Consider the following 27,015-nt stretch of genomic DNA (forward strand, 5'->3'; position numbering starts at 1 on the left):
CTCATTATTTTTGACTCTTCTTGGTTGATCCTAATCAAGGTATTACGTTACTTAGACTTTTGGATTCTCCCGCCCCTTCTGAGGGACAAACAAGGCTGCCTGCAATTTTCATCTGCTATGAAAATAATAGTGACCTACTTCAGAGACATGTTAGGAACACAATAAAGATTGTAATATTTTGCAAATTAAAAATAGAACTGATAACTAAATATATCCTACATGGATAAATACTGTAGTAGATGTTGTTGTTGCATCATCACTGACTCTTGCAGCAGGAGTCACACACACAAGCCACAATTGCACAACAAATGTCTGTGTCCTTCCCCACTGATCCTCTGACCCTTGCGTGCATTCCTGGGTTCTCTTCCTTGTTCCACACTCCGGGCTGCTTCACGCTTTCTTAAACCTGCATCCCACTTCTGCTTGTCCCTCCGTTCTTGAATTTTTCACTCTGACTCCTAGAATTCCCACAGCACTCTGGGCCCAGAAAACATACCTACCAGTAAAATTTGAATACATTTTAATTGCCTTACATGCTGTGAGGAAACATTTCTATTCAAATATATACTTACCCATTGCCAAGTGCTTTTAAAGTGGTGGCTCTCTTGTATTCAGTAGCGGAAGAGCAACTATCCATATTCAGTCCAGCAGCTGTTGCTGGTGTCCCCTTCCTGCTTCTTTTTAGATTGTAAGCCCTTTGGGGACAGGGAATGTTCTTGTTCCTTCTGTGTAAATCACTTTGAGAACTTTTGTGATTGGAAAGTGATATATAAATGCATAATAATGCATCTCTTGGCAAAGAGGCACCTTTTAACGTGGTGATTCTCTTTATTTAGCAGGGGGAGAGTAACTGGCCCAATCCACCCCCAGCACAGGACCTCCAGTGACTGTTGCTGGTGTCTATCTTATTTTCCTTTGTAGATTGTGAGCCCTTTGGGGACAGGGTTCTATCTTATTTATTTATCTGAGCCATTTTTGGAAGGGCGATATAGAAATCGAATCAAATAAATAAACAAACAAACAAATAGTAGAACAGTATTACACTTCATATTTATTCCACTGACCTTTTAAAAATTTGCCAATTCTAAATAGTTCAGGCTTTTTAAATGCAATATAAGTAGTGTCTTCCTATGAATACACTGATCCTATGACTGGAGTTAATGATCCTATGCCTATACGCTGATCTTATGCCCCCCTGAGTTAATGGGACGAAGTATTAATGGGAGAGAACCTATCTATGTGGTCGCTAAGAGTCCACACCGACTTGACAGCACTTAATCAATCAATTAATCAATGGGATTGTAGCTTTAGCAATGTGGTGATTCCTGCAAAGCCACCACGCGTAGTAATCACCTCCCCTCTCTACCATCTCGAGACATCGAAGAAGGCTTTTCTAGAACTCCCGATCCTTTCTAAGGTTTAGTCCCCTAGGGCGCCTATTGCTGCAGCCGCTCCCTGAGCGGGTTCCTTCCCGGGGCAATTGCTTCTGGTCAGGACTAGAGAATTGCCTCTACGCTGGTGGCGGGAGAGACATTTTCCATGCTGCTGCTTCTGGCGTGTAATGCAACCATTATGTAGTAGAGCCTGAGGTTGCAATTTATTCTACCCAATTTATTCTGTCTTGTGCAATTTATTCTATCCTCTTCCTCTGACGTGACTTTGTGTGACCCTGGTGCCTACAGGGAAAGGGGGACCCTGCAGTAGGCCTTTCCTCCTCGCAGTAAGGGTTGCTGCTACCCCTTTGCCCGGCACGTGCTGTGGCTGTGCAGAAGCCCGGGCTGCCGAGCACGTGCCAAGCCCCTCCTTCCAGCTGCTGCGCGCCATCCAGTCAGGGTCGGGGAGGTTCTTCCAGCTGTTCGTGAGAGGCGCGAGGCTCTCCTCAGCGACGGCGCGTCCGGGTCTGTCCAGCTGCGTGAAAGAAAGAAAAAAAGCAACACAGATTTGGCCCGCGCGCGCAGGTTCCAGATGTGCAGGCAGGCAGTGGCGCGCGGCGCGGCCACGAGCTCGACGCTGGCTGCACAGTCTGGGCCAGGAGGGAGAGACAGGAGCGAAGCCCGCCGAGCTGGAAGGAAGCGCTGGGAGCTGGAGAAGGCGGCGAGGCGGCGGCGAGGATGAGGAGGATGGCAAAGAGCAGCCCCCGCCGGGCAGCCACCGCACCGAGATGCCGCAGCCGGGCTTGCGCGGCCGCCACAGCTGAGCCACAAACCTTCGGCCCCAGGTGAGTGCCCGGCCAGGCGCTCCCCTGCTCTGGGGATGGATAGGCGCTGGCAGGCAGCAGTGATGCCCGCGGCCGCAAAGCCCAGCCAGGCCGGGGCTGTTGCCGCGGCTGCTGCGGATTCCCGAGAGCTCTGCCGGATCCAAGCCTGGGGGCAGCCGGGAGGCACCCCCTGCAGCCCTCTCCTCTGCGATGGCTGGCTGGGCTTCCGAAAGGCGAAGGGACGCAGAGGCAGCAGGGCCAGTGCGCCAAGATCGTCCTTCCTCTGCGGGTGACTTTTGGGGATAGGGGCTCAAGCCCGCTGCCTGGCAGATGCGTGGGAGCAGGCAGTAACTCTCAGAGGGGGCTGAGCGATGCCCTCTGCACACGCTCCGAGGCACTGTCGTCTGGGCGTGAGCTTCGCTTTTGAAGGCAGGGGCTGCTGGGGCTCCAGTGAAGCCCCCCCCCTTTCCCCACAGGGTGAGGCGGAGCGGAGGGAGACGCTGCTGCCACCTGCTTCTTGTCTGCGAAGCCTAGGAACACAGCTCCCCCCCCCGCCCCCCGGGCTGCCAACAGTGGCCCTTTCCCCGCCCCCTTTGCCTCGCTCTGGTCTGGCCGAGAGGGTCCCGGGAGTGGGCAGGCCAGCAAGAAGGAGTCGCTGGCAGCAGCCCTCCGCTTCTCGCTGACCTTGGGAAGCGACCTGCGGCAGCAGAGCCGGCTGCAGCCTGTGCACGGGCAGGCAGAGCAGCCCGGTAGGTGGAAAGCTCCCGCTCCTGGCCCGGAACGATTGGGAAGGAAAGAGGTGTTAGGTGGGGGCAGTCTGATTCTGAAGCCTGCCCAGGCTTGTTTAGGGAGGAGGAGGAGGGGAGAGTTTGACTTCAGGGAACTGGTGGAGTGGCAGGGTGAGTTGGGGTTCCTGACTTCTTTGGGGGAAGAGGAGGAGAGGGCTGTGCAAGAAAGGATGAGGATTTGGGAGTCAAATCTCTGGGAGGAAAAGGAGGACCCCCCTGGCTCAGAGATAGACGGGTGCAGGACAAGGAGTCAGGAGCCTTGCATTCTTGAGCTGGAAAGAGGTTTCTCCCACCCCCACCACCATCATTTTAGGATTGAAAATTGGGAGGCAGGACTGGTTGGTTCCCTAAGCACAGAGAATGGATTAGGATGCCAAAAATATTTGGGAAATGCAAAGTCTCAGCAAACCTTTCTCTCTTGACAACATTGGCTTGCCATCCTGTGACACTAGTAACTATCTGCTCCTGTACCTTGACAACCCACCCCCCATTCCCCTCCATGAGATGCTGAAACTCTTACTTTGACCAAGGTTGTGTCAAATGATGGCTGAAGGAAGGCAAGGAAAAACCAGGGATGTGAACCAGCAAGCCTCCTTTCCTCTATTGCCAGATAGGGCCACTTCACACACCACATATTTCAGTGTGCACAGAAGCTGTTTAAAGTGTGTGAAACGTGAGTATGACAAATGGGTTTGCATATATGTGTATCACTATATGATACACTCAGCAGGGAGATGTGATAGGCTGCAGCTCCTTAAATAAGTGTTCCATCAGTGCCAAACCCTGTATTCCTCTGAGTAATGAGTGAAATGGCCACTAGACATGGCTGTATAATTAAAAATATGTTTAGGACCTCCAGTTATGAGATGATCTGCATGCGAGTTTTGTGATTTTCTTGTGCAGGGAAATGTGTATTGTGGAAATAAAGCTCTCTGAATAGAAGGGCATCTTCAGTCTCTTGAAAGTGGGGTTTTTACTGAGGATGACTAGGAACAGGATTTGTGTCTGCCCTATGGATTAAAGAAAGAGTCTGATGGATGAGGGAAGGGGGTTCCTGGGAAATAGCCCTCCTAGCTTGTTTGGATGAAAAATGTGACTTGCAGTGAAGGTTTTTTCCATTTGTTTGGCGTGGTTTTTTGATGGGAGATGAAGATTAGGAGTCTAGATTTTTGTCACACGTGTGTGTGTGTGTGTGTGTCTGATAGCTGGTCGTCTTTGATTTATTATTGCTTGTAACTCTAAAGCAGACTAATTTTTGACTGTAGCCAAGTCAATCTCTCAGTGTGCCTCACTTATAAAATGAAGATGATGATGTTTCTTTGCCAAGCTGCAGGGGTTGGGAAGACAAATGATTGGTTGTGAGGTGCCCAGATACTATGTTAGCATTGATGCTGTGGTCTTGTGGCTGTGAGACAACTGACTGGCTAGGTTGCTCCTGCCCTTCTGGAGCTTGCAGTCATATGGATAATGCATGCATGTTAATGGGGAGGGGAGAAGAAAGGGAGAAATTCAATTGTGGAGGAGGGCGGACCCTGCCTTTTAGGACAGGGGGCTGGATTTGATGATTTCCTGGTTCCTTCCTAAATGAATCCTAAGGTGCATTATAACGATTGTGCCTCTTTAATGCCCTTACTTAAGCACCCTGTCATTCTCCCATCTAAGGTAGTAGATAGTTGGAATTTCACACACCCCTCCCTCATTGTAGAGAGGAGAGCTGGTCTTGTGGTAGCAAGCATGACTTGTCCCCTTAGCTAAGCAGGGTCCGCCTGGGTTGCATATGGATGGGCGATGATGTGTGAGCATGTAAGATATTCTCTTTAGGAGACAGAGCCGCTCTGGAAAGAGCAGAAGGTTCCAAGTTCCCTCCCTGGCATCTCCAAGATAGGGCTGAGAGAGATTCCTGCAACCTTGGAGAGGCTGCTGCCAGTCTGTGTAGACAATACTGAGCTAGGTGGACTAATGGTCTGACTCAGTATATGGCAGCTTCCTGTGTTCCTATTGTATGTGTGCAGCTGAGGTAGAGATTCTGGTCCATAGACGTTGATTGGGAGTACGGCACTGGAATAAGTGTGGAGGGAATAGTTAGTCCAGATCAGTGCTGAATATATGAGTGTGATCTTGTCTCTGATTATATAGAACATTTCTTGTCTAGAGAAGGAGTGTAGTCGTGGGTCAGAATGGTGGCACTTGAAGTGTTCTGGTTAGAAAAGGGAATGGCTGTTTATAGGCCTAAGAGGGAAGTGGCGCTTGCAACTATAAGTGTTTCACTTCAAATGCTGTACCCACCCTGAGACTTTGGGAAAGGATGGAGTAAACATCTACATTGATTTCTTGGAGGACATGGAGCTGCCTTCTGTTGCAAACTCTGGGAATTGAATTTCTAAAATAAGAGATCCAGGGGCTCAAAGACCTCCACTGAAGCCTGTGACCTAAAAGTCCTCCTCCTCTGATCCTAGAGCTTTAGGCGCAGTGGTGAGAAGAAGAAAAAACATGTTGTACATGCTCAAAGGCATTCATTTGTTTATCTTCATATGTATCTCATCCTTCTTCCAAGGAACAAACCGTGGCATATGAAGCCAGTATGCCCAGGGGCATAGCTATAATTGAGCAAATGGGTTCAAAGGACCTGAGCTCCTGGGGGTCCCCTAACTCCACCCTCCCTATTTTCTTCATTATCTCCCTCACTCTGAGGGGCTGCTGGAGAGAGGGGCGGACACAGGCCTCCTCTCCCCTACTTACACCCATGGTAGTGCCATGTTTCCCAACCGATGAAACATGGGACACGGGCCGGTGTGTTGCGCGGACTCATTCTGGGTCAGCTCTAAAACTCCCCGCTTTTGGAGCGGAGGGACTCAACCAGGAGGCACATGAGGTTGAAAGAGTAAAGAAGCAAGAACAAAAAAATTAGGATTGCATGGCAGATTTGCCACCACAGAGGAGGGAAAGGTATGTATGTGTTGGGGAGGGGATAGTGTGCCTCACCCCTTTTAATGTTGGTGTGCCTTGGGATGAAAAGGATTGGGTAACCGTGGATGGAGTGTTGAACTAGGACTTTGGAGACCAGGCTCAAATCCCCTCTTGGAAGCTCACGGAATGACCTTGGGCCAGTCATTCACACTCAGCCTAATGTACCTCATAGGGCTGTTATGAGGTGAGCAACTTCTGAGCCCCTTGGAGGAAAAACAACATACAAACTCAGCAAATGGCGTATTTGTGGGTAATCTCATTTTATCCTAACAGCCCTGTGAGGTAGGCTAGGCTAAGAGAGGACGACTAGTCTGAGGTCACTAGAGAACCCCATGACTGAGAGAAGATTTCGTTCTCTTTGCACTACACTATACTTTTGTTTGTTATTATTTCACCTGTTTCAAGGCTGGTGAGCTCTGTTTTAACTTAAAGCCAGAGGGCATTGGAAAGGGACTCTGTAGGGTTGAGAACTGGGAAGACAAGACTGGGGCACTCTAGTAAATGTTGAGCATACAAATGAGGCTGCCTTACTGAGTCAGGCCATTGATCCGCCTAGCTCAGTACTGTGGACATGGACTGGCAGTGGCACTTGAGGGTTTTAGGCAGGGGTCTTTCCTAGTCCTAACTGGAGAAGCCAGGTGTGAACCCAGGACCTTCTGCATCCAAAGCATGTGCTTTACCACTGAGTTACAACCTCTTCCACCTCCCCTGCTACTGGGTGCGGTTAATGGTTTTCACACAGAGAAGAGCACTGCTTAATGGTATAGGGCTGAGGAGGTCAAACGGTGCTGGGCTGACTCTAAGGAGACAGATTTTCACCACTTTGTTCTTCCACAGCAGCTCATCTTCTCTTGTGGCTCAGTTTATGAGTCTCAGCTGGCAACATGAGGGTTAATGGACCATGCGGAGCTGTGCCTGGCATCCCTTTTTCTCAAGTCAGTGTCTGTGCCCAGAGGTCTTTCGGCAGATTATCTGAGTGTCCATAAAGAAACTCTTTTCATGATGCAGCAGCTTGCTCATACAGCTTAATATTCTTTGTTTTTTTTAAAAATGAGATTCTTGGGCTGCTTCCTATAGTTGAGAAAATTACTGATGGCTTAACACACCGTGTGTGTCTGTGCGTGTGCGTGCGCTTGTGTGCATGACCACATATGCGTGCACGCCTCACCAGTGATAAGGCACCTGACTGGCTGGTCATGTGTGGAATGCACTGTAGAACCCCAGTTGTGTCTAACTCTGTGGATTGTGGGATTGGGGCCTCATCGATGTGAATATTTCCCATAAGCAGCCAATCCCTCACCAAGCAAGATGAGGCACATCTGAAGCATTAAACATTCCTCATTGTGCATCTCAGCCATTTCTTAGTGGGCATGGTGAGTTCCCTGGCCCAGACCCAATCGGTTAAGGAAGCCACACTCACTGGAAACCTAGCAGTACTGTTAACTCCAAATGACCTGGAAATTGGTCTCTCTCTGGAGTGGGGGCAAGAGTATATTGAAGGCAGGGTGACCTTGGCCCTGTCAGAGCAGGACTGCTAGCTCAATATTTTAACGGTTTAACCCCTTGTGCAGAAATATGAGGAGCATGTCCTTCCCTTCATTTCCCTCAGCCTGGTTTGAAGTGTTAAAGAAGGAGAAAAGTAATGACTGATGGAATCTGTGCACATGTAATTATTTTCGTTACATGAAAATACTGCTTTTTTGCTTTTCAATTCCATTGCATTGTTTCTGTTGTGCTCAGTTGAGCAGTAGGAAAGGCAAAGAACTGACAGATGTCCGGAAAGATGAAAAAGCAAGTGCTCAGATGCAGCAATTGGCATTATTCTTTTTAATAACTTCAAAATGTGCTTTTCACCAAGAGAGCAGCACTGCCATCTGTGACAGTCCAGTCTGCACCTCTCTCAAAGAAGCAACATAGCCGTCTATGTGTTTATGGCAAATGCCAACTGAGCACCAGTGCAGAACAGAATCATGTCCTTTTACTCTGGATTAATCTGGAAAAACTTCAGCCTCCTGATTGCAGTAACTAGCAGTGAGCCAATGTGGTATAGTGTAGCATAGTGGTTACGAGATTGAGCTATGAATCAAGAAATTGCTGGTTTGCATCTACCCTATTTCATATAAACTCACTAGGTGGCCTTAGCAAGCTATTCCTTCTCAGCCCCCATCTTGAATATGGGGATGATGGTGGTAATATTACCAGGGGTGCAAATCCCCCACTAAGCATTTAAGGAGCTCTCCCCACCACCACCATCACATCTAAAAATCAGTTTCTTGAATCCTCAAAAGTTATTTTTCTTCCCCACCCCAAAAGGTGGCTGACTTACTGCACAACATTACATGCGTGCTATGTAAATTTTGCACAATTATGCTACATGCAGAAATTTTTGCAAAAGTAGTTGTGAAAGTTGTGAAACAGTCTAAGACAGTTTTCATAGCTTGGAAGCAGAGGATTGCTGGTTTTGTGTTAGCAAGCATGACTTGTCCCCTTAGCTAAGCAGGGTCTGCCCTGGTTGCATATGAATGGGAGACTAGAAGTGTGAGCACTGTAAGATATTCCCCTCGGGATGGAGCTGCTCTGGGAAGAGCAGAAGGTTTCAAGTTCCCTCCTTGGCTTCTCCAAGATAGGGCTGAGAGAGATTCATCCTGCCTGCAGAATTGGAGAAGCCGCTGCCAGTCTGTGAAGACTATACTGAGCTAGATAGACCAGTGGCCTGACTCAGTATATGGCAGCTTCCTATGAAATTGCTGGACATTATTTTTTATGGCCGGCAATTGTGCAACTGCCTTTGTGCAATTTTTAGCCTACTTTCCAGTAGGCTTATGAGATCACCCAACATTCCGTGTGTGTGTCCGACCCCCATCAACTTCGCAATGCCTGAACCAATATGAACCAGCTCAGGTACAGCTGTAGGGACACCTCAATGGCATAGTTTGTGATGATGTCATTCACCCCAATTCAAGATGGCAGACACATAAATTTTTGATGCGCTTGATCTAACTTGTGAACCATCTAACCAGTTTGAACTAAATTTGCACAGCTGTAAGGATGCCTCAGTGGTGTAACTTGTGATGATGTCATCCACCCCGATTCAAGATGGTGGGCGTGTGTTTGATGTGCAAGTGGGCTAACTTGTGGACTGTCTAACCAATTTGAACCAAATTTGATATAGTAGTAGTGAGTGACACACAGGGACACCTCAACAGTGTAGTTTGTAATGATGTCATCCACTCCCATTCAAGATGGCGGACATGTAAACATTTGAGGTGCAAGTGGGCTAACTTGTGAACTGTGTAACTGATTTGAACCAAATATACTACAGCTGTAGGAACACACAGAGACACCTCCGTAGTTTGTGGTGATTTCATCCACCCCAATCCAAGATGGTGGACACGTGAACTTTTGAGGTACAAGAGGGCTAACTTGTGGGCTGTCTAACCAATTTGAACCAAATTTGGTACAGTTGTAATAAGTGACACACAGGGACACCTCAACAGTGTGATGATATCATTCACTCCAGTTTATTTATTTATTTTACATTTATATCCCGCTCTTCCTCAGAGGAGCTCAGATTGGTATACATGCTTATTTCTATCCTCACAACATCCCTGTGAGGTAGGTTAGGATAAGAGATACACTACTGGCCCAGAGTCACCCAGTGAGTTTCAAGTTTGAATGGGGATTCAAACTCGGGTCTTTCCAGGCCTAGTCCAACACTCTAACCACTACACTATGCTGACTCTCAAGTTCAAGGTGGTGGACGTGTGAATATTTGAGGCGCAATTGAGCTAACTTGTGAACCGCCTAACCTATTTGAACCAAATTTGCTACAGCTGTATAGACACATAAGGATTCCCCACTGGTGTAGTTTGTGATTAAATCATCCACCTCAATTCAAGATGGCAGATGCATGAATAGTGTTCCCAACAGTCCCATATTATATGGGAAGTCCCTATCTGAGGCAAAAATCTCTTGTCCCAACGGGATGCTGTTCCCCTCTCACCCCATTATTGGCAGAGCCTGGGGCTCTTCTTCATCCCTCAATGCATTTGCATTGTGTCCTTTGAAGTCTGGGTGAAGTCCATATTATATGGAAAATGAACAACCAAGTCCGCAAAAGAAGTCTCTGCAAACTTGCAGGAGCAATTACCTGGTTTTATTTACATCTTGCAAGTTGCTAATTGTTTACCTATCAAATGTAAATAGACCAACAGCCTCCTGCTAACCGGACTCACCACTTCTGGCAGATAAAAAAGCCTTTCAGTGCGGCCTTCAGTGGGGGTGTAGTGTGTGTGTGTAAGTAAACATAAACCTGGGGGGATTCTCCTACCTTTTCACCTGACACTTGCTCTATGTCTATGTGGGATGGTCTGTGTGAACAAGAAGTTTGTGAAATCATGGGGCTTGTTTTGTTGTTGTTTTAACAAATGTATAGCTACTCAGGCTTCTAGCATGACCCCACCCACAGATGACCCCACCCCAAGACACCCTCCCCCCACTTGTGTCCCGTATTCAGGCAGTGGGATGTTGACAACCCTATGCATGAACGTTTGGGGTGCAAACTTGTGAACTGCCTAACCAATTTGGACCAAATTTAGTCCAGTTTATTTATTTACTTTTATTTGTCAAATTTGTACACCGCCCCAAATTTTCATCTCTGGGCAGTTAACAGTAACATAACATAAAACAAGTTATGATGTTCTAAACTGTCTGGAAAAACTGAAAACTAGCAAATCGCCAGGGCTGGATGGCATCACTCCAAGAGTCCTCAAAGAACTCAAATGTGAAATTGCTGACCTCCTTACTAAAATATATAACTTATCTCTGGAATCAAGCTCTGTACCAGAGGACTGGAAAGTAGCAAATGTAACACCGATTTTCAAAAAGCGATCCAGGGGTGATATGGGAAATTACAGGCCGGTTAGCTTAACGTCCATTCCAGGCAAATTGATGGAAAGCATCCTCAAGGATAAAATTGTAAAGCACATAGAAGAACAGGTCCTGCTGGGAGAGAAAAGCATGGCTTCAACAAAGGGAAATCTTGCCTCTCAAACCTTTTGGAGTTCTTTGAGAGTGTCAACAAGTGTGTGGATCAAGGTGATCCAGTTGACATAGTATACCTGGACTTCCAAAAAGCTTTCAACAAATTTCCTCATCAAAGACTCCTGAGAAAACTTAGCAGTCATGGGATAAGGGGACAAGTACATGTGTGGATTGCTAACTGATTGAAGGACAGGAAACAGAGGGTAGGTATAAATGGAGAGTTTTCACAATGGATGGAAGTAAGAAGTGGGTCCCCCCAGGGATCTATACTGGGACCAGTGCTTTTTAATTTATTCATAAATGATCTAGAAACAGGGGTAAGCAGTGAGGTGGCCAGATTTGCAGATGATACCAAACTCCTTTGGGTAGTGAAATCCAAAACAGATTGTGAGGAGCTCCAAAAGGATATCTCCAAAATGGGTGAGTGGGCGATAAGATGGCAAATGCAGTTCAATGTTGGCACGTGTAGAGTGATGCACATTGGGACCCAAAACCCCAACTTCACATATACACTGATGGGATCTGAGCTGTCGGTGACTGACCAGGAAAGGGATCTTGGAGTCTTGGTGGACAGCTCATTGAAAGTGCTGACTCAGTGTGTGGCAGCTGTGAAAAAGGCCAATTCTATGCTAGGGATCATTAGGAAGGGGATTGAAAATAAAACTGCTCATATTATAATGTCCTTATACAAAACTATGGTACTGCCACACCTGGAGTACTGTGTACAATTCTGATCACCACATCCAAAAAAGGGCATTGTAGAACTGGAAAAGGTGCAGAAGAGGACAACCAAGATGATCAGGGGCCTAGAGCACCTTTCTTATGAGGCAAGGCTACAACACCTGGGGCTATTTAGTTTAGAAAAAAGATGACTTTGGTGAGACATGATAGAGGTCTATAAAAACATGCATGGTGTGGTGAAAATGGAGAGAAATTCTTCTCCCTCTCACATAACACTAGAACCAGGGGTCATCCCATGAAATTGATTGTCAGAAAATTTAGGACCAGCAAACGGAGGTACTTTTTCACACAATGCATAATCAACTTGTGGTATTCTCTGCCACAAGATGTGGTGACAGCTAACAACCTGGATGGCTTTAAGAGGGGTTTGGATAACTTCACGGAGGAAAGGTCTGTCAATGGCTGCTAGTCAGAGGGCTATAGGCCACCTCCAGCTTCAAAGGCAGGATACCTCTAAGTACCAGTTGCAGGGGAATAACAGCAGGAGAGAGGGCATGCCCTCAACTCCTGCCTGTAGGCTTCCAGCAGCATCTGGTGGGCCACTGTGTGAAACAGGATGCTGGACTAGATGGGCCTTGGGCCTGATCCAGCAAGGCTGTTCGTATGTTCTTAAGTTAAAACATATACAAAAATCTTTTAAAAAATTAGACAATCTAAAAGTCAAAACAGATTAAAACTTAACCATTTAAAAAGCTGAAAAAGTTTGGGTGAAGAGGTGGGTTTTCAAGTGCTTTTTAAAAATTGTCAGAGAAGGCGAGGATAGTATTTCAGTAGGGAGCACATTCCACAGTTCAGGGCAGCAATCGAGATGTCCCATCTCTATGTGGCCACCAGCCGAGCTGGTGGCAACTGGAAACAGATCTCTCTAGATGACCTCAATGGGTGGTGGGGCTCATCATGAAGAAGACGTTCTCTTAAATACCCAGGGCCTAAGCCAGGGGTGGGGAACCTTGGCACTCCAGCTGTTGTTGAACTACAACTCCCATCTTCCCCAGCCACAATAATTGTGGCTGGGGATGATGGGAGTTGTAGTTCAACAACAGCTGGAGTGCCAAGGTTCCCCACCCTTGGCCTAAGCCGTTTAGGGCTTTATAGGTTATAACCAGCACTTTGTATTTTGCTCGGGAACCTTTTGACAGCCAGTGTAGTTCTATCTGCAGAGGAGTGATGTGGTCTCTCCGAGATGACCCAGAGACCAGTCTGGCTGCTGCATTCTGAACCAACTGGAGTTTCCAGACTACTTTCAAAAGCGGCCCCACATAGAGTGCATTGCAGAAGTCAAGTCTGGAGGTGACCAGCATATGTACCACTGTTTTGAGGCCGTTCATCTTGAGAAATGGGCGCAGCTGGTGTATCAGTTGAAGCTGATAGATAACCCTTCTGGCCACCACCTCAACCTGAGATACCAGGGAGAGGTGTGAATCCAGACGTACTCTCAGACTGCGAACCTGTTCCTTTTGGGGAAGTGTGACCCCATCTAGAACAGGCAGATCAAAATTGCCTCTGGAGTTCTAACCCTGCACAATAAGTACCTCTGTCTTATCTGGATTCAGTCTCAGTTTATTCTCCCTCATCCAGCCCATTACTGCTTCCAGGCAGGCATTTGGGGAGGTTATGCCATCTCCTGATGATGTTGACATGGAGAAGTAGATCTGGGTGTCGTCGGCATACTAACACCCAGCACCAAACCCCCTGATGATCTCTGCCAGTGGTTTCATGTAGATGTTCAAGAGCATTGGAGACAGTATGGAGCCTTGAGGGACGTCATACATAAACTCAGATAAGCTCAGTTGTAGGGACAGTGAAAGGAAATTAGACAGATTCGTTTTTACTAGAATAACTTGTATTTGGTGCAAGAGCGCTCTTGCACAACTACATGAATGTTACATTGCAAAGTGCATGTAACATTGCATTGTATGTCAGCCAGAGTCTCCTCAAAAAAATTTAAGTGAGGAGTTGCTCCTCAAGCTTCCCCTCTATGTACACCCCTGAATACAACTTAGCCACTTTACAGGCTTGTTGTAAGAATTATGTGAAAAACTTCTGGAAAATGCTAAGTATTATTATAGTGGATAGCATGAACTCAGTTCTCCTCAGTTCAGTTTCTTCTCCAAGATGGGGAAGCTAAATTACTTAGTGCTAAATGAAGGCACCAGTATCATGAACTTATCAGAAATCTGGCAGGAGAACCTAGTGGGCTTATTTTTGGATATAAGAGCTATAGAAAGAATGCGGCAGGATGCAGTCAGGGTGGTGTACTTTATGTCAAAGAGGGCACAAAGTTGCTTCACAAAATTGCTGTGGGAAGTAGTACCCATAGTGCCATCAAGTCAATTTCAACTCCTGGCGCCCACAGAGCCCTGTGGTTTTCTTTGGTAGAATACTGGAATGGTTTACCAGTGCCTCTGCCCGTGCAGTATGAGATGATGCCTTTCAGCACCTCCCTATATTGCTGCTGCCTAATATAGATGTCTACAAATGTATTTGCTAGGCACAGTCTGGGAACCGGCAGGGATTTGAACTAACAGCCCCTTGCACTCTAGGCAGATTTCCCCCTGCTGCATCACCGCAGCTGATTGTGGATAGTAATACCAGGCCTGAAATGTAATTTTAGTATTGGGGACATGCTATCATCACCCCCCTGACCAAAATGCTAAGAATGAGGGGGAGAAAGAAACTAGGGAGGCAGGCAAGGGAGAAAATGTTATAATGGGTAGCTTCAACCACCTTCACATCGACTGGATAAAGTAACAAAGATACAACATGCTTGTGAGCAGTTGGCCATTTAACCTTCCTGAGAGGAGGGGATCCTGCACTTAATTCTGGCTGGTGCCCAGGAACTAGTGCAAGATGTGTAAGTATCATCATAGCTAGTAATAGTGACCAAAATGTTATCAAATTCAATATACATAAGATGTGGAAAGCTGCCAAGAAAGTCCAACACAGTCACAATTTCTAAAGAATAAATGTCTAAAAAAAGGTGGTGACTAGTTGAAAGGCAGAGACGTCAGTCATATATTTCAAGATGCTTGGAGATAATTTTAAAACCACAATAACAGAAACACTGTAAGAATGTTTAGCCCAGATTAGGAAGAGTACAAACTTGTCCAAGTTGATGCCAGTGTGGCTGACTTAAGGAAACTATAAAAGGCAAGAAATCTTCCTTTTAAAAAGTGGAACTGTTGCCCACATTAGGAGAATAAAAAGAGAGAACACTCTCTGGCAAAGCAAATGTACGTTGACAATAAAGCAAGGGGGGGAGAAGATTCTGAAGAGTATATACTGTATTGTTACAAATATGACACACAGAAACATTTGGGGGAGGGGACAGGGTGGTGTTTGGACTGTTAGATGACAAAAGAATGTTAATGGAGGACAGGGAGATTTCAGAGAAGCTGAATGAATTATTTGTGTTAGTCTTTGTGTTGGTGGATGATGTACAAATACCAATGTCTGAGCTGCATTTTCCAGGATGGCAGCTGAAGCACTAAAACAACAGAGGTGACAAGAGATGAAGTTCACACAAACGAATTAACAAGTCACCAGGTCTGGATGGCACATACCCAATAATTCAAGAACGCAAAAGTGCAATTGCTAATCTCTCTTATCATCATCATCATCTGTATCCAACCTCACAAATGAATGCTCAAAACAATATACAACAAGCAAAATATATACAATAAAAATATAATTTAAAAATATACTTGTCACCAAAATCAGCCTCCATGTCAGAGCAGTGGAAAGGCTTCCAAGTAAGTTTAGCAGGTATCAGATATATCAGAAACTGGTTATCAGGTATCAGATATATCAGAAACAGGTATCAGATATATCAGAAACAGGAGATATAGGAATAAATGGAGAGTTTTCAGAATGGAGGGAGGTAAGCAGTGGGGTTTTCCAAGGATCTGTACTGGTACTAGTGCTACCTAATTTGTTCATAGATGGTTTGCCGTGGTCAGGCATGAGCAGTGAAGGGGCGAAAACCCAAGTGGACTGTGAAGAGCTCCAAAAAGATATCTCCAAAGTGGCTGTATGAGCAACAGAATATCAAATGAGGTTCAATAGAAATGTAAAGTGAGATACATTGGGGCAAAACATCTACATATAGATTGATGGGTCCTGAACAGGCAGTGACTAATGAGGAAAGAGATCTTGGGGGTCACAGGTGAATAGCTCATTGAAAATGTCAATGTATCATAGCAGTGAAGAAATGCAAATTCCATGCTAGGGATTTATTGGGGAAGGGATTGGAAACAAGACAAGCAGCACCATCATCTCATAATACATTTTAACAAATTTATGTTGAGGCTGCATTTGGAATGTTATGTACAGTTATGGTTGCCCCATGTGTTTATGTTGCTGTCTGTGATAATTTTACCTATGGACTTCAGAGGCACAGCCTGTCATATGCCACTGCATGATGGTTGCCAGATTGCAACCCAGAGCTCTGCCTGTTCCCAAATGTTTGAAGGCCTTAGGAGATGAGGCCATAACTCAGTGTAGCACATCTGCTTTGCATGCAGAAGGTCTCAGAATGAATTCCCGGCATCTCCAGGTAGGGCTGGGAGAGACTCCTATCCGAAACCTTGAAGAGCTGCTGCTGGTTAGTGCAGACAATACTGAACTAGATAGACCAGTGGTTTGACTCGGTATAAGGCAGCTTTCTATGTTCCTATGAGATGTTGCAGCCACTGTGCCTCCCCCTCTTCCATTCTTTTGCCTACCTTCCTTTTTTTTTGTACATAGCGGGACTCCAGCTTTATCTCACATCAGATAGGAGAGGAGCAGTGTTCTCTCTAATTTTTTTCATCTGTGTGTGGAATGAGTTTTGTTCTGGGCAGCAGTATCAAGGCAATGTGTGTCCATATGCATTCAGAGTGGGATGTTCCTGATTCAAACTGAGCGGGATCTAAAATTGACTGAGTGGACATCAAAAAATGTGTGAGCACATGCACACGCGCATGCCTTAGAGGGAGCACTGGAGAGGAAGGTGAGCAAAAGGATCAGCAGGGAGTTATTCATACTCCCTGTTGTTGAGCGAAGCCACTTCAAAGTACACTCATGGCATTGAGGGAAACAGCCCCTCACCTCTGCTCTCGGTTTTCTTTTGAAACAAGTCCACATGGCATGTTCTGTGTTTTTCCGCACTTGTCTGATTTTATCCATGAAGATGGGTTGTGTCCCTATATCATGCCTCAGGAAGACAGGAATGTAGTTAGATTTGCATGTGACCTCCGGTAGGCTGGTAGGCGGAGCTCCCTCTAGACCCCGGTTCCGTTCCTGTCTTGCCTCAGGCAAACACACACTTCGGAAACCTCTTCAATCTTCTACTTCAGACTTGTTCTTATCTACCTTATTTCCCCTTTTTTCCTTTGTGTGAGGGTGGGAAGGGAGTCTCTGTGTATTTCTGCAAATTCCAAACACCTTTTTTAGTTTTTGATTTGGCTAATTGACTGCTTCTTTTTTACTTTCGGTTTTGCCTTAGTTGCCTCTGACTCCCCCCTCCCTCCATTTCCCCCTCTATTATGGATCCCACTGTGGCAGGGGATCTCTTAGCCACCTCTGTGTCCAAAGGGGCACCCTCCGAAGGGGCTGGAATGGCTCCGAGCCTTAAAGCCCGCGAAAAAGCTTCCCACGGCTTGAAACGTTCTCCACCCCCGCTATCCGCTAATCAGCTGGGCATGCCGGCAGATGCCTCTAAGGCACAAACGGCCACTTCTCTTGTTGCCCCAAGCGAGCCCCCCAGCAGAAAAGCAGCAAAAAAGACCAAGCATGGCGAACCGGAGGGCGGCAGGTCTTTGAAAAAGCTTAAAAATGCTTCCGACAAACACAAGCGCCATAAGTGCAAAATGAAACCGCCAGTAGTTTGTCTCAGTGAATGGCTGCTTTTACAAGCTGTCTGCCAACAGCGCCTGTCTAAATGGCTTCCTCAGGCGCTCATTTTGGATCAAGAGGGCTCTATTGCTGCGCATATCGGAACAGGCGCCTCTCTCACGCCTGCGATGAATGACGCAAAATCCTTGATGGGAGAGGGGGACCCCGGCTTGCCGGCTAATCCCCCTGTATCCCAATCATCGTTCTCCAACTCTACCAGCCGTATTGCTGCACAAGCTGGAGCTGCATTGGAAGCCACCAGACAATTGACTCCATCTGTGAGTAATCCTTCTACAGTACCTGAGGGGCAGTTTAAACAGCCAGAACCCGAATTTGAAGCCTGGCTTCGATCCTTTATCAGATCAGAGATGGGGTCTGCCTCACTCGTTCCTCCCCAGGCTGTGCCTCAAACCACTAAGCCAATTTTTCTCTCATCTTCACTGGGCTCCAGCCCCACCAGTGGAGTCATTCCATCCAATGAGAGGGGTCATTTCTTACCCAGATCTCCTAGATCACACAAATCCAAACATCCAGCGGACCCATTGCCACTGTCGTCGTCCTCTTATGAAGGGCATATGCCATATCCTACCAAAAAAAAAAAAGGTTACCTACAGCTCCACAAGAGCCCACTCTACCCTCAGCCCCTCCTCCTCCTATCCCTACTCTACCACCCCCGCCTCAACCACAATCAGGGGATTCCTCTTCTTCCTCCTCCTCTACGGAGGAAGGCGAACTATCGCAAGAGGATGAGCAACCTAACCAGGTTAATTCAATTAGACTATTTTAACAATCAGACTTTGATGTTCTCTTAGCCAAAACACGCAGAGTCATTAAGGATACATCTCCGGATGCTATCCCCCCTCCCTTCCATCCCTCGACCAAGCTGTCTTTCCTTCCACATCCTCTTCCTCCTCTGTTCCTTTCCCCCCTCTCTTTAAAGATACTATGGTGGCAGAACGGAAGATGCTCTTTGCATCTCGACCAGTTACTCCATGTCCTAAGAAACTGTACAATCTACTTGATAATATTATGTCTCTCTTAGTCTCTCCTGTAGTAGATGGCCCAGTGGCACAACTGGTGTCCGGAATGTTGATAAACAAAGACGGAGACAAACAATTGAGGATACCAGAGGACAAGAAATGTGACTTTCTCCTTAGGAAAATTCATGACGGTGCTGCTACCATCATCAGGGCAGCATCAGCAAACTCAATTTTCTCTAGGGCCGCAGTTCTCTGGGCAAAGCAACTTATTGGGCCAGTCACTTCTCTCTCAGCCTAACCTACTTCACAGGGTTGTTGTGAGGAGAAACCTAAGTATTTAGTGTACTGCTCTGGGCTCCTTGGAGGAAGAGCGGGATATAAAATGTAATAAATAAATAAATAAAATAAAATAAAATATCGAGCTCGTTCCTCCAGATAATAAAGAACTCAGACTAGGCATCAACAAATTAGCCAAAGCAGCCACCTTTGCAGCCGATTCCAATCTCGACTGCATCCAAGCACGCTTCCAGATCCATGGCGGCAGGAGTAGCGGTTCAGAGGTGCTTATGGTTAAAAACCTGGAAAGTGGACCATAAGTCTAAGCTTAACTTGGCATCCTCCCCCTTCTCGGGAGCCAAATTATTTGGGGATTCCTTAGATCAAGTCCTGGTGGACACCAAATATAAAAAGAAGACAATGCCTACTCCTCATAAAGATTTTCAACACCCAGGTCACATGGCCCAGCCTTATTTTTGTCCCTACAGGTCTGGGCTTCGACCTTATTCCAATTCCTCCAAGGACCATTGCTCTTTCAACACCTCTTACAGGGGCAACTGGCGGCAACAGGGACAGCAACGATTCCGTGGAAATAACAGGTTCCAACCCTCCCACCAGTCTTTCGGGTCAAGTTTCCAGCAGAACCGGTAACAATGATCTGGAGCCAGTCTTCCTCTGATGCCTGGGTGCAAAATACCATCACAGACGGTCTCCGAATAGACTTTACAGCTTATCCACCTGATTTCTCCCTCATCACTCCTGCCCCCAAGAACCCGGAGAAGAAGAAGCGGATGTCTCAAGCTCTGAGTCATCTGCTCCAGATACATGCCATAGAACCTGTTCCCACAGCCAAACAATCTTAAGGCGTCTACTCCCTCCTTTTCCTGGTACCAAAGAAGGACGGGTCTTGGAGGGCCATGCTTGATCTCAAGCACCTAAACCGCTTTATAAAGAAACACCATTTCCAAATGGAGTCTCTTCATACCATCAAAGAAGTGGTGCGCAAAGGGGAATACCTAGCATCAATAGATCTTTCAGAGGCGTATCTACATGTTCCCATTTCCCCTCCACATCGCAAGTTTCTTCGCTTTCGGGTCCTCTCCAACCACTTCCAATACAAAGTCATACCCTTTGGCCTCTTATCGGCCCCGAGAACCTTCACAAAGATCATGGTGGCCCTGGTGGCCAAGATGCGAGAGGAAGTGCTCCATGTCCACCCCTATCTAGACGACCTGCTTATACGATCAGCTCCCTACACCAAGCACAACAAGACGTCCAACACACGCTCCTTCTGCTGGAACAACACAGATTTGTTGTCAATTGTGCATCACCTGAACCCTTCCCAAACTCTTCAACATCTGGGGGCAATTTTCAACACCATCAAGGGCACCATATCTCTCTCTTCAGAACGCATAGCAAAGATATCAGACCTGATCACACCTATCCTCCACAGACCTCAGACAGACCTCTCCCTTCTGGCTCAACTCTTGGGCTCCATGGTGTCCTGCATGGAGTGCACCCCGTGGTCCCGCTGGCACTCCCGCCCCCTCCAAGCCTTCCTCAGACCCTTTCAGGATCTCATCGCCTCCAAGATGCACAAGATGCTTTGTATCCCCTCAGAGGTCCTCCGATCTCTCCACTGGTGGCTCTCACTGGCAATGCTCAGGGGAATGCCACTAATGCCACCCCACAGGGTCACGATCACTACCGACGCGTGTCTCACCGGCTGGGGAGCCCACTAAGGCCACCATCTAGCTCAGGGCACTTGGTCTCCCATCAAATTGTCAAAGAACATCAACCTCCTGGAATTGCGAGCCATTCGCCTCACTCTGGTGAGCTTCCTTCCTTTGATCCGGGGCCATCATGTTCTGGTCAGGACGGACAACGTGGCTGCCAAAGCCTACATTGCAAATCAGGGCAGCACAAGGTCCAAATCAATAATGAAGGAAGTATGTCTCTTGTTCAGCCTGGCTCAAACCCATCTAGCCTCCATCATAGCCGAGTATCTGAGCGGTGTGACGAACCTAGCAGCAGACTGGCTCAGTCGCCAGACCTTAGACATGGAGGAGCAGTCCCTGAACCCGAAGGTTTTTCATCAGGTCACCAGAGTGTTTGGGTTGCCCGAAGTGGACCTCTTTGCATCTCAGAGAAATCACAAGCTTCCCTGATTCTTCACCAGATACCCCTCCCCCTCAACTGAACAGATGGATGCCCTCACAGCGACCTGGCCCCCGGGCCTCCTCTACGCCTTCCCCCCAATGGCCATCATTCCCAGGGTGATCCAAAAGCTGATCCTCAAAAGAGCGGACGTGGTTCTAATAGCCCCAAGATGGCCCAGGCGTCTGTGGTTCGCAGATCTGATGTCTCTCTCAATCTGGGACCCATGGTCTCTTCCTCGCCAGAGACCTGCTCAGTCAGGGTCCCGTACTGCATCCGGACCCAGACTGGCTACAACTTCACGCTTGGAGATTGAGTGCTCCAGACTAGCTCAAGCGGGCTACTCGCAGGCTGCACAGGACACCATTCTAGCCTCAAGACGCCCCTCTAAGGGCCACAAATACCAGACGACTTGGGCTGCTTTCTCCAGATGGTCTCGCAAAAGAGGACTGCCACCATCGGGGGTGGGTGTTTCTGAAGTTCTGTCTTTCCTTCAAGAAGGCTTAACCATGGGACTGCGTCCTAACACTCTACACAGGCAGGTATCAGCCCTAGCTACAATTCTTCCTCTGAATATAAAAGAATCCTCGTCACTCCACCCTCACATTTCCTGCTTCCTCTGGGGAGCGAACAATTTAGCTCCGCCGCCAATTCATAGGTTCCCTTCCTGGGACTTGAACAAGGTGCTCAACACTCTTACGAGGCCCCCGTTTGAGCCTATCACCACTACTCCCCTCAAGATCCTATCTTACAAAGTCCTCTTCTTAGTTGCCATCACCTCAGCTAGACGGGTATCCGAGTTGGCGGCCCTTTCAGCACACAAGGACGTTTGCACCTTCTCAGAGGATGCAGTCATTCTCCGTCTGGACCCAACCTTCATCCCTAAAGTCAATTCCACCTTTCATAGATCCCAAGAAGTAGTCCTTCCCTCCTTCTGCCCCAAACCTATGCATCCTAAAGAAAAAGCATGGCACACCCTAGATGTGTGCAGAGCCATCAAGGCTTACCTCCAACGCACCAGCCCTCACCGTAAGACGGATGCTCTTTTCGTCTCGTTCCACCCTGGATCTCTAGGCCTAAAGGCATCCAAGCTTACCCTGGCAAAATGGATCAAAGCTACTATCTGTTTAGCCTACCAATCCCTCGACCTTCCAGTTCCAGGGGACATTACAGCGCACTCCACACACAGCACAAGTACTTCTGCGGCTTTCTCTGCAAACGCTCCACTCCACGTCATATGCAAAGCGGTCACCTGGGCATCCATTTCGCCTTTCATTAAACATTTTCCTTCCATGCCGATCAAGCAGCTGTGGCGCGCACTGTCCTTCAAAGAGTAGTCTAGGGTCCACTTCCCTCCCTTTCTTCTACAAGACCTCTAGCTTGGGTACGTCCCATCTTCATGGATAAAATCAGACAACTGCGGAAAAAGAAACATTGGTCCTTCACCAGTCTGGAAGGGCTCTTTTTCGCAGTGTCTGATTTTATCTGGCCCTCCCACTGACTACCTTTTCAACTCCCCTCTCCTTCTTGGATGCTACAAGGGCACAGTAGTGGGCAGTGGCGACTCCCAGGGTTGCAGATGGTTCTTTACCGCTGGTGCAACCTTTTCTGATACTCTCTTGACTCTCTGTTGTTTCTCTGACTTATTTTTTCTTCCCGGAGTCTCTTTCCTCTAGTATATGCTATCTTAGGGCTCGACAGTCCGGAACTGGGGTCTAGAGGGAGCTTCGCCTACCAGCCTACCGGAGGTCACATGCAAATCTAACTACATTCCTGTCTTCCTGAGGCATGATATAGGGACACAACCCATCTTCACGGATAAAATCAGACACTGCAAAAAAGAACCCTTCACAGGTAGGACCAATGTTTCTTTTCCTTTTAGCTAATGGGAGGGGGGTGGGAGAGAGACTGCACATACTCCCACTGCCCTATAAGAGTTAAAAGGACAGGCAGGATCACTGGGTTGTTCTCTGGCAACCCTAAAATGGCAATATTAACTAATTGTAGCCCAGTAGTCACCAGCATTGAATTAAAGAACATGAGACAGTCCGCTCAGGGCTTGCCAGAAGTAATCCAAAGCAATGGCAGCCTCTGAGGCTGAGCATGTGCAGGATGCTTTCCCTTCGTTACAGAGTACCTACATGCGAAAGATTGAAGAGAATGGATTTCAAGTCACGAACTCTGACTCCCAAAGGAGCTCAACCTGCTGAACCATTTTAGAAATGATTAAGCACTAGTTATGTTGAAGTCTATACGCTTCTGTGCTTCTTTGACCCTGATACTGCACTCACTCCAGTATTTAGGAAACATTGTTGAAGGGTGGTATAGGACTGCCTGGTGGACCTCCTTACTCCATATGAATCTGCCTTCTTTCTATAGACATCTGGGGAGGTCTTGTTATCAGTAGAGGCATGGCTGATAGGGACTCAGGATAGGGCCTTCTCTGTGGTCATGCCCAGGTCCTAGAACTTCCTCCTCCAAGGAACTTGCCTAGTCCCCTCACTATAGGCCTGGTGAAACACTGTGGTTTTATCTGTCGTTCTGCCTTCAGAAGGACAGTTAAAATCCGCTTGTTTCACCAGGCCTGTGGCCTTGCATGAAGGCTAACTTGTTCTGGTTTTTTTGGCTCTGCTGTAGTGATCTTCTGGGTTGTGTGTGGTTTTATTTTTAATGGTTGCTAGTTTGCAAGTTGATCTTGTATGCCATCTTGCATGTTTTTGAAACTAGAAAGGCAATCTAGACATATTTATATCCATAAATAAACAAATAATGCCATACCCCTTAAGATAAATATCTACAGTCATGAAGGCAATCTGAAGGAATCTCCCTTCCTTTGTTCTGCAAACCATGCCACAGTGTACCGGCCATTCTATTTCTTGTTTTGTTTCGGCTACTAGTAATTTTTAAAAATTCAATCCAATAGAAACATGGCCATTTCTTCCCTGTCATATGATTGGCTTCCCGGAGGTGGTCTGCCAAAGCACGGATCTTAATGGCTTTTAGATACAAGGCTCACCTTTCAGGAAGATGTTTGGAAGCAGAAGTCTAGATGAGTTAGAGTTAATGGTGCTTTTTACTTGATTCCTTTTTTTAAAAAAAAGGTTTTGTGATGGTTTTTGATCATTTTGAGCTGCCTTGAGCGAAGGCAGGATTTTACGTATGTGTATTATGTGATACAGGAATAGCCAATATTATCTGAATTGTGGGAATGGAAAGGAGTCCTACAGAGGAAGCAGGAGACATAATTTTCCACCTACACAGTGGAGACTGTCAGATAGTCTAACAGGTGCCACCAATTTTGAGGGAGGCCCTAATCTAGAATTTTAAAACTTGTTTAGAAACAAGTTTTTAAATTGTCTTGTATTCTATTTTGTTTTGTGATTTGATGTGTATTGGATGTTTTAATGTGTTGTGAGCTGCACCAGAGAACAATTTTTATGGAGTAGATAAAATGTATTATGAATAATAATAATAATTATTATTATTATAGTACATTTATCTTGATTATGCCTAAAACTAAAATTCACTTACAATTTGAACTGTGTAAACCCCCTTTAGAACTGTTTTTGTTTAAACGTGGTATATAAAGATAGTCTTAATGATAATAATATATACACCTTAACACATGCACGCACCTTGTTCAGGATGCATCTCAGTCCTAGCACCTAAGAAATCAATGTGCCTCAAACCTTTTTTATTCTGCATTGTTTTTAGCATCCATTAGACACCATAAGACAATGTCATCAATTGGGGAGACCCAAATAACAATTTGAGAAGAATTACTTCAGCTGTGATTAGGTTGTCCTGATTGCAGAAATGCACCCTCCCCCTCATCACCCAGCTCTTTTCACTTTTGCCCGTTCTGAGGTTGAATTTTCCTGCTTACATTTTAAAGGCTCAAATAGTAAGTCTTCATCATCATCAGCTATCCACAATCCTAATTTGGACCTCTGTGGAGATGTACAAATATTCCACATCTTGCTTCTAAACCTCATGTCTTTATTAATCCATTTGTATTTTTAAGATGCTAGCAAACAAATGTCATGTTGAAACTGGCCCTAAAGGGGCAGGTTAAGCTACCTGCATATGTCCACACCCCTGGAATATAAGTGGGATGTTCACTGCCTTGACATTTATCCACTGCAGGAGTTAAGAGGCAGTATGTTACATTGGAAGCTGCCATATACTGAGTCAGACCATAGGTCCATCTAGCTCAGTATTGTCTACACAGACTACGTAGACCTTTGGTGTGATCCTGCAAGGCTCTCAATGTTTTTGCACTGGGAGACTGATAGATACGCTCTGTACCAATCACTTGCTGAGCACCATGGTCTGTCAGGATTCAGCTTCCTGAGCTGGGCAATGCAGGCCCACCTCTTTTCCCCTGGGACCCAAGTTCCTTGTTCCTAGGGAAGAATGATGCATATACAAGAGACAATGTGTCCCAATTTTCCTTGTGCCTAACCCGCTTTTGGTTTGCCCAGCCCCTGAAGCATATGTGTCACAGTGGACTGTCTCGCCTCAGGAGCTCCTGCCGAGCTTGTTATCCTTGGAGCAGAGACAGCTGACATTGCTTCATTAGCCTCATTAGCAGGTTGCTGTGGTGCCAGGCTTTGATGGGTCTGTTTTAATTTACATCTGTATACATATTTGCCATGGTGGTGGGGGGAGGTTGTGCTGCATCAGATTATGAGGAGAGAAAGCAGAAGCTGGGAGGGACCTGACTTCTTTAATACACTTTATGCAGAGGGCACTGAAGTTCTATGCTAAGGGACTGCAAATTCTGAAATCGCAAAACCACAAATCACCATGGGCAGAAATTAAGCAGGCTGGTTTTATTGACTTAATATACACAGTTCTTGCTGCTGCTGCTTCTGCTTCTTTCCCACCCACCCTGGGTTTTTGCATTCAGATTTGTTTTTTTTAATCAGTGTCCAGGAAAGAAGTGCTGGGACTTGTACAAAAAGCATGAGCAAGGGAGGAAAAGGCAGGAAGGGCCTTGATACAGTTTCTTTGGATTTAAAAGTCAGCCCAAAATTTTAGCAGCCAGACTCATTTTTCAGCCTTCGGGTTTTCAGCTGTCTCCTCTGACTTTTGAATTACTAGAATCTATTCCACAAACCAAGTGATAGGGAACAATACAGTCTCTTGGACTTCAGTCTCCTCGATTAAGAAATTAAATTTCTAAGCAAAATGGTAAGTTGGTGTCCCAAGTTTGTCAAGCCCTATGGTAAGAGACAAGCATCGTAAGGAGGGAATTCCTCCTTCCAGGCTGTAGGAAATTCCACCTCAGCCCTCTTGGGGAATTGCCAAGACTGTTAGATTGGACCCACCCTCATCCAGCTGAAGCTGAAACGTATCACTGTCTGGAAGAGCCCCTACAGTAGTCATTTGTGTGCTCTCTCAATATGTGAAGTATTTCACAGTCCTTATCTCTTCCAGGTTCACTAGCTTTTCAGCCAGTTTGCCACTGTAGTAGTATCCTGAACAGCTGCTTGATGTGCAGACATGCTGTGGAAAGTGTCACCTGCTGGTTTCTGACCCTCAAGCTGCTTTTAAAAGCATAAGAACAGGCCAGGCAACCATCCTGCCCTACCCCAGCGCCACAGTCTGATTCTCCCCGACAACCCCACGGCGGCTGTTAATTTAAAAAGTAAACCATGACCAGCTGTGATCCTGATCACAACTCACCCATGCCACATCTAGTTACACCCTTATTTGCCTTTTCCAGACAAGTAATGTAAGCTGAGAGAGTGGCTTATTCAAGGGCATCCTGTAAATTCATGACAGAGCAAGGATTTTAGTCTGGGATTCCCTGTCCCAGCCTTTGATTGCTCTCTGATTCAGAGTTAGAACATGACTAGCTGTGTAGCATAGCAGCTTTACCTTTATTAAGTGGACCCTGGCTGGGACACACCTTTTACTTCTTCCTTATCAATCCTCAGTTGTAGCGCCGGTATAAAAATATGTTAAATAAATAAAAATAAATAAA

The 27,015-nt window shown here is 46.5% G+C and overlaps 1 protein-coding gene across 3 annotated transcripts in view; it reads left to right on the forward strand.

The window, feature by feature from the left end:
- The first annotated feature begins 2,084 nt into the window (after window positions 1-2,084).
- The window catches only part of LOC128345048 (G-protein coupled receptor 22-like), a 73,305-nt gene continuing 48,374 nt past the window's right edge, over window positions 2,085-27,015 (forward strand). For 2 of the 3 annotated variants that reach the window (XR_008316235.1, XM_053296364.1), the window contains exon 1: window positions 2,085-2,218. The gene's annotated coding sequence lies outside the window, so the exon portion shown is untranslated. Of the gene's footprint in view, window positions 2,219-2,847; window positions 2,947-27,015 lie in introns of those variants that run through there. The other variant, XM_053296365.1, reaches the window with a different exon arrangement.

The sequence above is a fragment of the Hemicordylus capensis genome, chromosome 2, assembly GCF_027244095.1.
Source record: "Hemicordylus capensis ecotype Gifberg chromosome 2, rHemCap1.1.pri, whole genome shotgun sequence".
NCBI lineage: Eukaryota > Metazoa > Chordata > Lepidosauria > Squamata > Cordylidae > Hemicordylus > Hemicordylus capensis.